This window comes from Lepeophtheirus salmonis, chromosome 2, assembly GCF_016086655.4.
Source record: "Lepeophtheirus salmonis chromosome 2, UVic_Lsal_1.4, whole genome shotgun sequence".
Classification (NCBI taxonomy): Eukaryota; Metazoa; Arthropoda; class Copepoda; order Siphonostomatoida; family Caligidae; genus Lepeophtheirus; species Lepeophtheirus salmonis.
Genome location: NC_052132.2, coordinates 21,122,032 through 21,139,716, shown reverse-complemented (window position 1 = coordinate 21,139,716; position 17,685 = coordinate 21,122,032). Strand labels below are relative to the sequence as shown.

At 29.8% G+C, this 17,685-nt stretch overlaps 1 protein-coding gene across 1 annotated transcript in view; it reads right to left on the bottom strand.

Moving 5' to 3' along the window:
* Positions 1-12,020, bottom strand: part of LOC121113868 (uncharacterized) — a 100,796-nt gene extending 88,776 nt beyond the window's left edge. The window contains exon 1 of the mRNA XM_040707734.2: positions 11,913-12,020. The gene's annotated coding sequence lies outside the window, so the exon portion shown is untranslated. The remainder of the gene's footprint in view (positions 1-11,912) is intronic.
* Between the last annotated feature and the right edge of the window lie 5,665 nt (positions 12,021-17,685).

Here is a 17,685-nt window from a genome sequence, read left to right as displayed (position 1 = left end):
GGAATCAAAGTACCACAGGATATATTGAAAATGAAAATATTTATTAATTATTGAAACTGTTTTATATTCCACATTTTTTAATGTGTATTTTTAGATGAACAAAGCAATTATTTAATTTTTTACAAAACATAAAATGGAGGATATTTGATGAATTAGTATTACAAACTGTATTTTTTTAAATACATATGTTGTTCAATTTTCTTTTGTAAGTCTATAAAATCATTAAATGCATTCCTGATATAAATACGTACTTAAAATTGATCCCATTTCCAGAGAAAAGTAACTTTACTTTTAGGTCCTACCTTAAAAGCTATGATAAAAAAACCAAACTGATTTTGACACGGTGATACCTTTAAAATATGTGAATCATGTTGACAAAGTCTCAGTTTCATAAGATTGTGTCAATTTTCTTTTATACTTGATCAAGTTCTTGCCAGTGTATTTCAGATTTTTTTTTTTTTTTGAGTAAAATAGAAATGATAGGACATTTAAATATTATACTTTTTTTTGTATTTTGGAATTCTCAGACTTCAAAATAATGAAGTACCAAATTTCAAAAGGTTTGGGTAAAATAATATATAAAGAACAGTAGTGTCAAGAAATAATACATTAAAGCAAGGGTGGAGATTTTGGAACGAGTATTTATATCTCCTGAGCAACTCAAAATGATGTGCTGAAATTTGGCATACTTGATCAACACATAAATTTAAGTTTGTGTGCTAAAAATTATCAAATCTCTGAGTGGCATGTTAAATTCTATGGTCAATTTGACATAGAATGACACAATAAGAAGTCATCAGATTTATTTTTTAGTCATTATCATTATTATTGGATTTATTCACATTACTTTCTGTAAATTCATTGCTTTGGTCCAATAGAATTAATTCTTTTAAAAATTAAAAATAATAAAATTATATATGGTGTCTTATCAATTATATAATTATTTATACAAACTCTGTTCGAACGAAACTATGCCAAGGCTCTCAATTTTCAAGTCAAATTTGAAATTTAGTTAAATGACGTCACTCAACCTGACTCTTTTATGAGATCTGATAAATGAATAATAATGCATGCAAACAAAAATAATTATGAACTTTCGGCCCAACATTAAATTGCACTTTTATCTTGTTTTGAGGCCTTTTATGACGGGGATGGCTGGCTTTAGTTACAAAAAGAGACGAATCTTCAAATTATATTTTTTTAACCTCTACAAAAAGTCTAAAACAAACAAATAACTTCTATTTGATGTATAAAGTATTAGGAATATTGAACGATAAATATGTTTTTACATTTTAGTCTCAATTTATGCACATCTTGTATGTACATATTTTGACTCCCGCTAACTCACTATTTTCCTCTTTCAATGCTTAATTCCTTCATTACAAGATGTTGACGATAAATTTGAAACACATTAGTTTTATTGCGTCTTCAAATATACTCGTAATAACAACAATTAAGAAGTATGTAATTTCGTAAATGCAACTTACTAAAATACTGTTACATGGAAAGTCACGTATCTAGAAATAGAACATAGTATATATTTATGTGTTAGGGGAAATTGAGTAGAGTTATATCAAAGTCAGTTTGCTCGAACATCAAAACAAAATTTACATTACAATTGCAAAATAATAGTGTTGGATTCAAGTATTACCGAATTCAAAAGCACACACCACTTTACTCAAGTAGGCAATTTTTGGAAAATTAAACTAACTCCCCCGAAATATTTTCTTTTTTAGTAAGCTCTACTTTATGCAAAGGGGAATAATCAAAATTAAAAATGTTTGAGTAAACACTAATTAAGGTAATGATGCAGCTCAATGTACAACGCGCTCGGGAAAATTATTTTCTTGATCTCAATGACCCTAGGTTTGATATCTTTACTCCCAAATACGTTTTCATATCCAGGACAGGAAAGACAAATTTGAATGTGAGTATTTTTTTAGTAAACGACACGTCGTTTTAATTGATAAAACAACGTGCTGTTTAATAGATGAATACTCACACAAGACTTTAAAGACAATTCCTAGATCAAGTGGAGTAATTTTCTTACTGTTTACTTATACTGAATCAGTGCAACTAAAAATAATACTAATAAATAACTAAACAATAACTAATAAAAAATCTTGTATCACTCAAAAGTACAGTAAAACTACTACATATGCTTCTTTATTAGTAAAAGAATAGTTGATTTATTGAACAGGAGATAGCACATTGCTCATGTAAAAATTCTTATTGCGCTTAACACTTAGCTACACCCAAAATATTTTTTAGAATTATTACCTCCGCGAACGAAGAAGTAAATAGAAGTTATGCTTTTGCTTTTTTTTGTCTGTTGATCGCTAGAATTACGGTAAAACTTACTGATCCATGTTGATATAAATTGGTACAAAGATTATATATGGTCACAGTATGAGGTAATTAAATTTTGAGAGGTAAAATACATAATCTACCATAATATTTGAACATTTTGAGCTAGGAGAAATACCCTTAAGTAACGGTTTACACTTAACCAAGTGCCCCTTCTAGCTTTAATTAAGTTTCATATTTTGGATGTCCTTGTAAAACAAAATCTTTAGTTTTGTAAATATTAGTACTTGACACTTTTTTCATTAGTTTAATTACTCAATAAAGATGTATGAAAGCATATTTCCCATGTCCTCTACTTTAGTTTTTCAAGGTACAAACAAATTGTGAATTAATTAATCAAAGAAACATCTCTTCAAAAGAATTGTGAGATATTATTTTCTTTGAACGTTGTTTTTGGAAAATATTATATAACAAAATATTTTTTTAATAGGTATTCATTAATATGAATTATATTCCTTCAAAACTTTCGTAATTATTAAAAACATCGAAGTTTTTCATAGAATAACTCTATTATGTAAAAATTTCTTTTTATTTATCTTATAAGGTATATTCCTTTCTGTGAATGACATTTTGATTAATTTATCAGGAATACGCAAGATTTCATCCCACTAACAAATTTCGACATTATTATAAACAAGATTATAGCAACAGCATTTTGATCATATCTTCTTATTGATAATGTGAGTTTTAAGAGCACCAAATGGAAAACGTCGAGTATATTGCGTTGGAAATCTCCACATTTCAAAGACAGCATTCAACCTTTTCAGATAAAATGTTATGTTATGATATCTTTGAACTGTTCTTTGATGATGTTTTATTTTGACAAATTTAAAAACATTCAAATTTTTATAGTTCTCCGATAAATTTTTAAGTCACTCTGATAATCAAGAATAAGAAAAAGATTTTCATCGGTATATTGGTTATATCGGGGTATACATTCTTCGAAGGAAGAAAAGTTATTTGAAAAAATAGGTAGGGCTTAAAAATTTACTATTCAATATGTAGAAACAGATTTGATTACATATTTCAAAGTAATTTTGTAAAGCATTGTTTAAGCAGTTGTTGAAAGATATGATTTGGGAACAAGTGTTGTATTTATGTTCCTTGCATGGATATTTGCTGGCAAAAGAAAATTAATGCTGGAAATAATTACAAAGAATAATTATTCGGTAGGCTTTGCATATTGTGTAACAAGTATCCTTCCATTTATTTTACGAATGTGGAGTCTTGGAAATAGTGAGAAAGGTATTTTAAAACATTTTAACTGTTAATACTGTCTTTTTTTAGGGTTAAGAGTCAATTGATACTCCCTCCATATTTTTGCGCATGTTCTTTTTTTATTTTTTTTTAATAATATTTTTTGTTTCTTTGACATTGTTTTTATAGATTTTCTCAACAATTTAAGTGTTGAAATTTTATCATGTTTCTTAAATTCAGTTTTATGCTATTGTATGTGGATTTTTTTTTTCTATGAGATGAATGAATGAATGAGGATACATAAGGAAGTAAAATTTATAGTGATAAGAAGAAAATTGTGTGGTATCTGAAAGTACAAAACCAAAAAGCTGTGACAAAAAAAATGTTCACATAAAGAAGGAAATTGATATAATAGAACAGATCCCTTACTAGAAAAAACTGAAGGCGACAAAAGAAGAAATATAAACGGGGAATCAACTGTTGGAGCTCCATGTGGGTGTCTTCTTTTCTAGCTTTATAAATTACAATACATTGCAAAGATAATAATTATTGCAAGAAATCGATTTTTATCACCATAAAATAAAATTATATAAAAGTTAAATATATATTTTTGGGGTTACTATCTTACTATTGTTGCCATAAACTAATCTGCAATATTTTGCAAACCATTTAAGTTACAGACATAATATTTCAAATTGAGCATAAATGTAAGAGAAACTCATATACATTAAGTTTGAAGAAAAAATATTATCTGGGAGAATAAGGGTTAAGTCGCAATCTATACTTATGACACAACATATATATTTGTTCGATTTTGTAAAAAAAGAATGACAAACGGAATTTCTCCGATTTATTTATACCAGCTCGTCTCTCACAAAGACGAGGAAAAAAGTAATTTTTTTTTTGCCCCCAACTTCAATCACCACACCACTCATTCGACCAGACATATTTTTTTATTTTCTTATTTCAGTTTTTACTGTGACCAGTGGGACTTCCAATGTCGATTTTTCAGTCATTCCACTTCCCATTTTAGCTAGTGCATCCACATATTCAATGCCAGTATTATTGTTATGGTCCTTTACCCATAACATGGTTACAAAACCTTTCAATCTGCCAATCTTCAGCTAATATCCTTTCTTGCTGTCAAGTAAAAATTCCTCTTGTTTTCTTTTTCTTTTTGACAGACAATCTATGGCATCCATACTATCAGTATGAAAAACCAATGGGCAACCTGAATACTTTTCCATCCCAACAAGCGCTTACAATGCTTTAAAAATTTCTTCGAACTCCGCCTGAAACACTTTGTCACACACGTTTAAATTTTCATAGCCGTCAAGAATAGATTTGTTCCCACACGAAATACACTAGCAATACCCAACCTTATCTTCAATTTTTAATCTATCAGTGAAAAAATTTACACATCGAGGATTAGCAGATTTACATTTCTCTATAGTCCGAAAAGAAGGACTGTTATAAGGTTTATGAACTATGTTTTCTAACGGTGCATTAAATTTGTGGAGTATTTTATCTAAATTTTGTTGGAGAAGGTTTGTCCTCCTTTTGTTCTTGACTGTGCAATCCATGTGATTGGAACATCATTCATAATTCTTAATTTAGTTGTCATCACATGTTTTCTTTTTAATTCTAATGTATAAAGGTTCCATATTAAAAGTAATCTCTATTGTTTTTGTTGGTGTTGATCGCATCGCTCTACAAATCAAGAGACAGACTACTCTATTGACCCTTCGAAACTTAATGATATTCCCTGTTTTTCTATGATCCGAGGTGCCCATATGACTGCCCAATGATATAACACTGATTCCATGCATACTTCTCAAATCCATTGGACGTATATACCCATTGGAAACCAACTAAGTTTCTTGCAACAAACAATACATTTTTTTGAATGATATGATCGATATGAGGGTTCCATCCCAGTCGTCGGTCAATTATAACACCATGTATTTGTATTAATCTACCCACTCTATCACTGTATCATTTATTTTAATCTCAGGAAAACTCACTTTATCTGCCTAGGTACATAATATGCCCTTAGTCTTTGACCTACTAAACTTGAGATCTACACAAGTTCATCTCGCTTACTCGATTTTGAATTATATCAGCCATTGAAGTCAGATCAATCCCAGTAATCAACAAGGCTTTGTCATCTGCAAGACCAATAGTAAGTAATGTGCCCGGGCTAGGTTGAATAAATGTGTTGAATGGCGCAGTTCCATACGAATGGTAATAGAATTCCCCCTTGACGGCATCCTTTTGTTGGATTGCAGAAGAAAATTACTCCCTTTTGAGAACAGGTCATTTCTCTGTTTATCAAGTAATGTTTGTACCATTGAATTGAGCATGGGTTAATAGCATTATTTTCAAAAGATTTTCCATGGTACCGTAAGGAAAGTTGTTGAATGCTACCTCAATGTCAACGGCGCTTTTTACCTTATCAACCACTTTAACAATCTTTCCAGTCCTTTAACTATTGCGTTCGCTTGGGTAATTGGTCTGTATGCTTTTGGATTTCTTAGGAACATAGGAAAATTTAAGTGATAACTTAAATATAAAAGCTATCCTGTTATACTATTCATCTGATAAATCTTTAAAAATAATAGGGCTAAGCCATTAGGTCCAGGTTTTTAAATTTTTTTGAATGAGCTAAATACTTACTCCACAAGTGAATTATTCATATCCTTTAACCTTATAGCATGAATGGTCCTATTTTGTCTCTGTCCCTTCATTCACATTTTCATTCCGGCCTTGTCTATAAAGAGTAGCATTGCTAAAATGCATTGAGATTACTTCCATAATGAGCAATTATATCCTTGGAACTCTGCGTTTTGCGTATTTGTCTTTCAGCCCTCCTGACAGCCATCCTCAAAATTGCTTAATTCCTTGGTCCACCAAGGAACAGAAAATCTTGCTTTTGTACTTTATTATCAGAGTTGCCACGGTTTCAAGCGTTATTTTAATAGATTCAGTGACTTCAGATGGAAGTTTTTCTATTTCTTTTGAAGAAATTTTTTCCTCAAAACCTGTAAGAGTTGTTGCTTATAATGAAAAAAAAATTGATGACCTAGCCCCTTTTCTCTTGGTAATTACAGCCCTATTAAGTGTCTTAATCTCATTAGCTCCGAATATTTTATCCCTAAACAAAAATTCCTCTGTCTCCTTGATACTTGTAGGATAAATACCTAAATAATATTAAGAAAAATGAAAATTTTCATTTTCATATTTATACCCAGAAGCATAGTAGGTTTTACTTAATTGCATTCATTCACTTCAAATATTTTTATGGCCTTTTATGTGTATGAAACTCACGGTCAAGCTGTGTAAAACATTATCTTTTAAGAACATACCTTCTTTTAATATCCTTTACTCAATTACATATTATAATGTTTACTATTTGCATAATGTGTATTATTTGCATAGTCTTTTTATTCTGCTTATTTTTATGGGCCTTTGGAATTTCTTTCACAATGTGCACAATAAAGTTCATAATTGTCCTTAGATAGATATTATCTAATAATTTTTTCATTGTTTTTACCGTTTTACCTCACAAAGATTAAAATTTACGGCGTATTTTGTAGTCAACTATCGTCTTTTCTGTTTTTTTTCTCCTTATCAGTATTATGAACGTTAGCCAGTTGAATTTGAATTTGTTCCCTATTAAATTGTGAACAAGGTACTATTTACAATTATTACAAATAATTCTACAGTTAGGTGAAGAATGGGTGAACTGTTTTGAGATTTTGGTCTTTTTTTCTGCTTTATTTTTTAGAGTAAATGTTGTGAGATACAATAAATATAAATGGATTGCATCGAGAGAAATATAATGAATTTTAATTAATGAAAATCATGTTTCCATTACAAAGAAGTTCAAGTTCTACATAAAAACAAGATATTCTATATTAAAGGAAAGTACTGTGGGAGGAAAATCAATTCGAAATGGCTACTTTTAATCGTACCCATTCTCATGAACCATTCGTGGGTAAACATTCAATTAACATTTTTTTAGTGTTAGCCTTTACAGGAGTTAATTATTATACTTTGTTTATCTTAGATAAACTGCATCAACACTTGGAAAAATTAATTTTATATCCTCTCCTCCTGATGAAAGTTAATTCATTACTTTTTTTAAAGGTGAAAAGCAGATAACGGTCAGTGTACGTATGTAGGTAAATATATTTTCCAAGCTTTGAAATTGGAGTTTTCTTCCTCTTCAATTTCAGACTTGACAATGAAATGATTTTTTATTAGACTTGAAGAGATTGTTCAACAATTGATAACAGGAAATCCAATCTAAAGTATTTTATCAAGGTAGATTTATTTTATTTTTTGGCCAATCAATCTTTTGAGATTTTACTAATCGAAAATCTCAGTTCATTCAGTAATAAACATATATTTTATAGGGACAGTTGCAACCCTTTTTGATTTGCAACTAAACAGAGAGGTGGCCCAAAATTTGCAGTGGCGTTTAATTACAAAGTTTCAAGTTGCAACCAAACGATAGCTGAAACAATAATAAACAAATTTTGTTTTTATCCCATGTCTTTAAATTTAAAAGTGCCGGAGCAACAACCAAAGCGGCAACGTCGGTGCAATCTCCTCTGCACTGGTGTGAGTGCTAAGAAAGCTGAAAGTTGTCTATAACATCAATTAGTCCATTACAGCCCTATGAAACCAAGAAACACCAATACTTCTTTAGCAACAATATGGTTGACTTCTGGCCAGACTCCATGTGGCCCTACTCCAGCCTTGAACCCTGACTTTTCAGTATGAGGTATCTTAGAGAAGAATATCTGCCGCACTTCCCATCCAAATTTGGATTCACTCTGAGCTGCCATTATAACAGTGTGGTTCACCATGGACACGGCCTTCATCTTTTAGAGTTGACAATCTTTTCTTGGTTCCATAAAAGTAATGTTTCCTTATTTTTATCCAATATCTCAAACAAAAGTGACAATAATAACATTTTGTATCAAAATTCAGGTCTTGGAAAGGTCATCTGCTAAAGTTTACATTAATAAATGTTATTTAAGTCATAGAACTAGAAAATGATCTTTAAATTTGTTTAATTTCAGTAGATTTGGAGTTTAAGCCTTTTTTTAAATTGTTTTTTTTTTGTGTATAAATTTGATTCAGAGCCATGTATAATCAAGTAAACTATTTGACTAATTATAAGAAGTAATGAAAATTTTAGAAGTAGTAAAAGTTAAGAAATGAAATATTATTTAAGTCAATCAGATTACTTACATCAAATCAATTATTTCAAATATAAAAGAAGGATTTTTTATGAACAGCTGTGAATATTTAAATTTTGTTTTTAAAAATTGTATTTTATTTTGAAAAAATGATCTATTTGAATTTTTTTTCAAAAAGTTTAATATTTTAAATTCAATTTCTTAATTTTTTTGTGAAAAGCTACAGATTTTTGAATTTTAAACAAATATATAACTTTTTGTTAATAGCTGTAAATTTTTGAAATTTTTTGTAAAAAGGTGTGAATGTTTTTTATAAAAAATTCCAAAAAACATGCCTCCCCCAAAAATATAAATATATAATTCTGCAGACGCCCCTAGTTTAAACTGTCGGGGGGAAATGCTGTTGCATAGTGTAGTTATTTATTTTTTCCACAATAATCTGCATTTTATTATACAATTGTAATGTTAACTTTGTGGTTAGTTGTTTTTTTATGCTCGAGGATAGGGCGTTGAGGCAACTATGTCTGGTCTGCCCTACATATATATGATGTACATTATAGATGTATTTATGGAAGTATAAAATTGAAACATATTATCGGAACGCACATGTTAATCATTAATATTATGTATATATGAAAAGAACTATTAATGTGTACTTACATAATTTATTTTTGTATCTATAATACAAATGTAGTTATTGAATTGAATTAAGACCTGGAGTTTTTTTGATGAGTTTTTCCTTATATAACATAAAATAAAGAATAGATAAAAGTACTTTTTTTATGTTTATCTATCTATCAATTTGGGTTTGTTTCTCAGTTTTCCCAGAATTTATCGACAAACTTAATTATTTAATAAATAGTACAAAGCCGTCGAAAGCCTTAAGCCCTGGACTTCAAATAAGCCAAAATTAATTGTATGTCAAGAGACATACAATCAATTTTGATCGAGAGGCCTACCCTTATTTTACGTCGTTACTTTTCTTGTATCACGCAACCATATTTACAAAAAAATAAGCATAAAAATGGGCCGAAATCAGTTAGGTAGTTTGACAAATAAGACTACCATACAAATGTTATTTCGTAGGATCCGCCATAATTCCAATTCCGCAACAATAAACACTGAAATTATTCAATAAAAACTCACGAAATCTTACGCATCAACAAATGGGAAAAATATTCTACAAATAACAAATTTGCTATTCTCTAACACAATATTACTGAGTTAAACTAGATCAAATTTGGCAACCAAAAGAGAAAATAATTATCTTTCAAACTAGTCCTAGCAAATCTCTTCTCGACCAAAATTACCCCCGTGACAAGCCTTTAAGTGACATACAGATTTCCAACTAGAAAAAATCAGACGCAAATTTTCGGTCATATTTTCTACAACTTGGATAATTACTAATATATTTAAATGTAAAGTATCGAGTATCCAAAATAATTATAACAAATTGGAAATTAACTTATTACTTCACTTTGTAATTTAGGAAACATATAAAATAAATCTCTCGCGTCAAGCAAAAATTTACGTTTTCCTCATAAAATATAGAATGAATTTGTCTAATTTAATATCATTTATTTTTCAAAGGTTTATCCCAGAATTTATTGAGAAATAAGAAACTGTATTATGTCCTTCGAGTTACATATTCCGTACAGTAGTCTGTTTCACAAATTACATCATTATAATACAATCTTGAGAAGACAACATTTTGTTCATTCATGGAGCTTTTCCTTTTTATAACTTGTAATTTAGTTGTAAGCCTACAACGCAACTCACTTAAAGTATACTTGATAAGTAAAAGTATTGGGTTACTTTGGAGCGAAATAAAATTGTATTCATATTTCATTCATTTGTTGACTCACCTTTAAAATTCAAAATCGAGCTAATAATGCATTGAAACAAGGTTGTGGTTATTTTATAAAAAAAATAATCAGACAATTATTTTTCCAAAGAAAATGACCATTAAATTCAGTAAGCTATTTTAACACCTATAGTGGAGAAAATAAATATTTGATATCTGGCCGATTTTGTAAGTTTGATCCCTCTCCTAATGAGAATGGAAGACTTCAAGGCATCGAGAGTAGGTTGGGCACACAGGTCATGTAGCAGAAAATCTTGGGCAACAACCTCTTTTCCTTAGAGCAGGGCACTAAAAATCGGTTATTTAATGGTTCTTCTGGCAAGATAACAACCCAAAGCAAACGACCAAGGTAACAAAGTAGTGGCTGAAGAAGAAGCACATTAAGGACGTGAAGTGGCCTAAACAGTGTTCAAATCTCAAAACTTTGTGTTAATTCCTTCCTCTCAAAGCTAATAAACGCCATGACAACTAAGCTGTTTTTCTCCCAAACATTCTTCAAATTTCCTTTTTATGGTTTGTTTTTCTTTCATATCGACAATATGTAAAATTTACAACTTTATCAAGTAATATTTTATTCATTTGTTAACTAGTTATTAAGATTCCAAATCGAAATAAAGTTTGAATTCAAATTAATAATTGTTATTTTCTAGAAAATTTAATCAGACAAGTATTTTTACAACAATACGCTGATGTGACTCAGCTGTCAGTAAGTGAATTAATATATGGTAAAAAACAGTTATTTCTTACTATATTTAATCATATGAGATTAGCAGAGTTCTAAATCACTTTGCAAACTTAAATTATCTGCAAAATTAAATACTTAACAAATTTTGTTATTACCTTAGATGTAAGCTAGACTGAATTATTGTATCTATTTTAATAACAATACTTGAGTCTGAGATTACTAACAAGGATATATGTTTATAAAAATGTAATTTAAACTGTAAAAGTTATATATTTTTCTCTTTCTTGAATCGACATATTTATTTATCGAAGAAAGTGTGTTTTCAAAGAAATAAAAAATAATAAATACAATTATACCAGTTTCTTTAAACACGGAAGCAATTTATTACTGCAAAAAAAAAATCTAATTTGACAAAGATTACTCTAAAGTGCACATACTGTTTTTTTTTGTTTTTCAACTGCAAACATCAATTGGTTTGTTGATTCCTCTTATTTCGAAAGCTAATTTGATCATATTACATATAACTCATGCATTAAACTCAGCCAGAAAAAATTTAATACATAGTCTCAAATTATTATTCAAAACTCACCTTTCCGAACGCTCCCTATGAAGTCAAATGGTCCATGAAGTTCCTGTTGTGGAATTACAAAAAAAAAATCCGATATCACAATGTCTATATAACTTGAAAAGCCTCGTTTGACTAAAAACATTTCTCTCCCATATTTTTCAACATCCCACATCAAAAACCCACGGCTTCGTTCTTTTGACTCTTTTTTCTTCTTTTTTACTCCTTGGAAGAGCATTATTGCTTTCCAAAGTGTTGCTAATACATAATGCATACTTTTGGCAACAGAGGATTTAAACAACATTGATGATAAATGGCTACAAATATAATTAAATTAAGGTGTTCCAAAAAATTTACATTATTTTTTAAAAAACTAGCACGAACAATCTATCTTAAAGATAGCGAATGAAAAATTGCTTATTATGTTAAAATTTTAAACTAAAACGATTTACTATAAACTATAATTATATAATGGGTAAATTTCTATTGTAAAACTTCCTTTTATACAACTTTTTTTGTTGCTTATATCTATTTGATATAAATATAATCAAACCTGCACTTTCTTTTGACACTCTTGACAAACAACATATGAAAATACTGATTTTAGTAAATATAAAGCAATTTTTTAAATGTTTGACCCTGTGATTTACTAATTGTCATTGCTTAATTGACGTGTCCCTTATTCAAACATAAATATAATGAAGACTGAAGATACATACTAAGATTAACTCGCGCATCCTCTTCCTAATGCCCTTTTTAATTAATATATAATATACGTTCTTCCTTTTTCTGTTACTAAGTGAGACGTACATAATTGTTAGATATATTAATAGGTACTTACTCCCGCCAAGTTGACTGAATGTTATGTTTTTGCTTCTGTTTGTTAGATTACGCTAAAAGTTACTGATCATTTTGATTTAACTAAGTAAAAAAATTATATTTGGCGAAAGTAAGAGGCCATTAAATTTTAAGAGGTCAAGGTCAAAGACAATATTGCAAAAAATGTTAAATGTAGATAATTCACCATAAGTTTGTATTATGTTGAGGAACAAAGCGCAAATTTGTGTCGTTATGACGATGGGTGAGCAGAGAATTTGCTTTCCTAAATATTGTCAGAAGTTTACGAATACTATTTTTTCTTCTGAATAATATTGAACTGCATTTAGAAGGACCCTGATGGAATAAGAGGAAAAGCTTATTCTTTGTTTAAAGATGAGATTTTTCATATGTGTTATTACTATGTGTTGATAAATCTATGGAAAGATACGGAATGTTTTCTTGGTCAATCCCAGAGGGATAAATATTATTAGTTCCAAAAAAAGGAGATGGGACTGACATTGGCCACTGGATGCCTATAACAGTGCTAATTGAGACTTATCAAATTATATCTTGAGTAATTGCCGATCATATTCAGCCAATTTTGAATAAGAAGATTAATATACTATAGAAAGGTTTCCTAAAAGAAAGACAAGTGTCAGATGTCTCTCGAAATATCTAAATTGTGATCCACTCTGTAAAAAGTAGAAAAAATATGACGCTCTAATCGCTGTTGATTTTCGTCAGAAATTTGATAAGGTAAATCATGACTGCATTATTCATACTATGAAGAAATGTCTGCCAAAGCGTTTCAATTTTTACTTTTTAACGGTACAATTAATATAAATGGAGAAAAAAGTAATCCTATAATGTTAAATGGAATCTATCGTCAAGGATGTCCAACTGATCCTCTATTGCTTGTTATTACCACAGAAGAATTAACCATAAAAATTAACACAAGTATGGTGATTGTGGTATTTTATTTGATGGAAAACCCCATATTATTGATATTTACGCCGACAAAGTGATGTTTATCAACTCAACTCATTTGGAGAATTGAGGCTATTTTTTCGTTTTCCCAAAAATTTAAAGATAAGTCGAGGTAAGAAATTAATCAAAGAAAAAGGAGTATTCTTACATTAGATGAATTAAGTCCAGTTACAGGATCAAATCTTGTGGGATGCACTATCAAGGGAAAAACTAATGTATTGGAATTGAGTATGAAAGTCAAGGAGAATCTTATTCAAATTGGATTACACTTAGGGCTTTAATATATAAAATCATCTCTTTTTGCGTAGGTTTAAATCTGAATACGCGTATTGACTTTCATAACACATTTACAATTCCTTTAGTGCTACATAAAGCATCAGTTCTACCATTATTGGTAGATTTGGCAATTAAGGAGTGGAGAAAAAGCCTGGTGTGTCTTTTTCACCAGATTTATACTCCGGCTCTTAAAAGACTCAGAAAACATCTTTGTAGTGGATTGGTACTCTTGAACAGAGTTTTAACCAAAATTTATTAAATTTTTTTTATTGATATATCTAATAAACCAGATCTTAAATGAAGCGACTGTGTGGAGTCGTCGAAGCAAAAAAAAAGTACGTCTCAATTCCAGATTTCGACAGACTGTATTGTTTGCTACAATCCCGGTAAAAATTGTAGAAAGTTTTTAATAATATTTTGCATGCTGTTGTCGAGTGTTCTTTGGTTTCCCTTATAATTGACTTTTTTTCTCTAAATGTGAAAGGGGAAAACATTAATATCTTAAAAACAACAACTTTTTCCCCGCTTTCATATAAAATAAAGACGAAAAAGCTCTGAAAATTGGGCAATAAATGTCGCTCTTTTGAGCACCAAAGCTCTTATTGGCAATAAATTGCTATTTAGAGAACCAATTCTAAGAGAAAGCTTAAGAGCAATACTTTTGTCTTCTGCAGCTAGATATGGTGTTTTTTATTTGAAAATACCAAAGACTACTTTAATTCCTACTATTGACATTGTCAAATATAAATTGTCAAATTTAAATACATATATGACTACTTTAAAAACAATTGTTTGGAGTTATAAAACGTTTCATCAAGGGAGACTCTACCGAGTGCCCAATCTATTTTAAAACTGGTTTGATAGGAGCTCCTTCTAAGAGAGAGAGTAGATTGACGGATAGTGTATATAGATTAGGAAGTAATTAGATATTATTAATCACTAGTATCAGATATAACGTATCTATGTTATAAATAAAATCATATGACTTTTTATTAATGTATAACTATACAAAAAATATCAGGTCATGGACTACCACCCTTCTTAAACAAACATTTATTATTGTTATTTAAGCCAGTAAATACGAAAGTGAATATTCAAACCTTCAACTGACATAGGTTTGGTATTTAAGACCATGAACTTTATATATATATATTAAAATTTCGGACATTTTTCATGGAAGCTTATATTACTTATTTATTTAATATTTCATAGGAAAATTAGAAGAGAAAAAAAAATTTATTAATCAAAATTACTCTTGTTTTTAATATAAGATTTATTTATTAGTTTACCTTGATTAGTTTTTTTTTAGAAATTGTATACAAGCTAATATCATTGATATTTTATAAACTACAATTTTTTTCTGGATCTGCATCAGTTCGTATTTTTTGATCTGCGAGGATATGTTGGTATCAATATCTACATTGTCATGTAAGGCATGGAGCGCAACAAAGGCACTGTCTTTTCCAAGACTGTGGAAGAAAATACTTCGTTGATCTACGCCATTTTTTAAATAAACTCAAACATATGCTTCTGGCTAACCTTTAAAAGAACAAACAAAGTCCTACCTGTGCATGCACAGCTGTCAAAGTTACTTAAAATGTATCATTCTTTCTTGTTAAAATATGATTCTAAATTGTAATTATACTTCAAAACAAGATTTTTTTTAAAGAAAAAGGTTCTAAAGGTAAAACCTATAATGTTTAAATGTTTTTATGGGCATTGAGATGATCTACTGCTTAAATAACAAATATGTATTTGGGGTTCAAAAAATAATGTCACATAGTGTAATCGGTTCCTGGACTTAATGGAGACAGCGGACTATATAGAGACAGTTTTGTATCTATATTTCTTCTGTCTCCATATAGTCCTAAAACGGACTATATGGAGACAGCAGACAACAACTAGTTCGAACTCGTCGTCATATTAGCTTCCTAGATGAATTTATGTAACATGTTTGCCTCAGACTATATGAAGGGAGACTTAAAGCAGAGGTGAGAGAATTGAGGAGTTGGATCTGCGTGGAAAGACATTTCATTCATGATCATCTGGATGGATCTCTCCTCCGGAGCAATTGGATATATGGATCTGCATCCTTATCGTTCCTATGAATATCTATTCATACGTCTTCTGATACTCTATTCAAGGTATCTCAACTCTTAAAGTGAGATCCCTTGAACAAGTGCTTCACTCGGTCGGTGGATCTTGTCTCCTTTAATGGAAGGATCGTTGATTGTGTAAGTACCTCTTCAGATCAATGTCTGTGATAGTGACTTCGGTTCTCGTTAATCATTGTCCTATACATAAATTCCTCCAGATCCTCTACGGAATTATCGTATACTTCTTTATTACTACTGAGTCTCTTTTTTCATTGGAAAACAAGTGCAAGATAATTCTAGACTCTTAAAGATAATGTGCTTCTCTTTTCTCGATATTTTGGTCCACAATGTATATTCTATTCTGATATTACATATAAATAGTTATTTAGAACTGGAGAGTTCCACAATAAGAAATAGTTTCCGAATGAATTACCCAGTGAAGAACAAAGAGTTTCATTTCGCATCCACAGCTCCTTTCGTTGAAACTCTTGAATCCTGTTCCTTCCAAAGTCGACTTTTTTTCGTCTCTTATTCTGAGAAAAATGTTTCATTGTTAAGAATCCTTCAGTTTCCTTGATGTATATAATGCAGAAATCCTTTTGAAAAAAGTAGAAGTCAATCTAAGACTCTCAATGAATATGCACCCTTTTTTCTCGATACTTTTGTCTGCAGTACATATTATTTGCTACTATCTGTATAAATAGATTTTGGGAATTTTTGAAATTATAAGTGACCTCTTAACTTCTGTAGACTTGAAATTTCGAAACTTAGTTAGTAATAATCATCTTTAAAAAAAAACATAATTGCTTATCACCATATTGGAATATTACCGCCATGAAGATTTAGGATCTCCACACTAATAAAAATTATTAATCTATGTTGCCCATAACAGTTTTTTATTTAATCATTATTTATTTTAAAAAGACTCATTAATGACATTCATATTATATATTATCATTAATACAGACGTTTAAAATTAAAAGCTAACTATTTATATTTCATCCTGCTTTTCTTTGATTTATAACTATATTATTATGAAAATGTATTATTATTTTAAGATCTGAATAAAACAATCAGTTTTTTAAACCATAAGTCTTTCTTCCCCCCCCCTTCTCCATGCACTCGTTTTTCTCTACAGGATTATCAACTTTGCGTATGATCTTCTGATTATATTCTAGATAAATCATAATAATAACAAGCAGAAAAAGAAGAAGTGATCAACTTGATCAAATCAAACTTCAACAGTACTCCCCCCACCCCCTTAGACGGAAGAAAAAGAGAAAAAAAAAACCTTTGTTCTCTTTTTTTTTCTTACCGTCTAGTACAAAAGAAAAAAACAAAACAAAAAATCACACAAACAATATAAACAACAAAAAAAAAGTAATTAATTTATAAGATAGATGTTGTAACGCGCACAGTTAGAGATTCTGGTAGGATCCTGGCGATTACAAAAGCAGGACGGAGTCTTCTATCTTTGGAGACATTATCGACTTTGGCGCCCAAGTCCAATTTAAAATAACGATCGTATTTTCCAAGGATTTTAAAAGGACCCAAGAAGGTTGGAGAAAGAGATTCTTTAATTGTCTTATTTTTAACAAAAACGTATTCAGCCTTGCTCA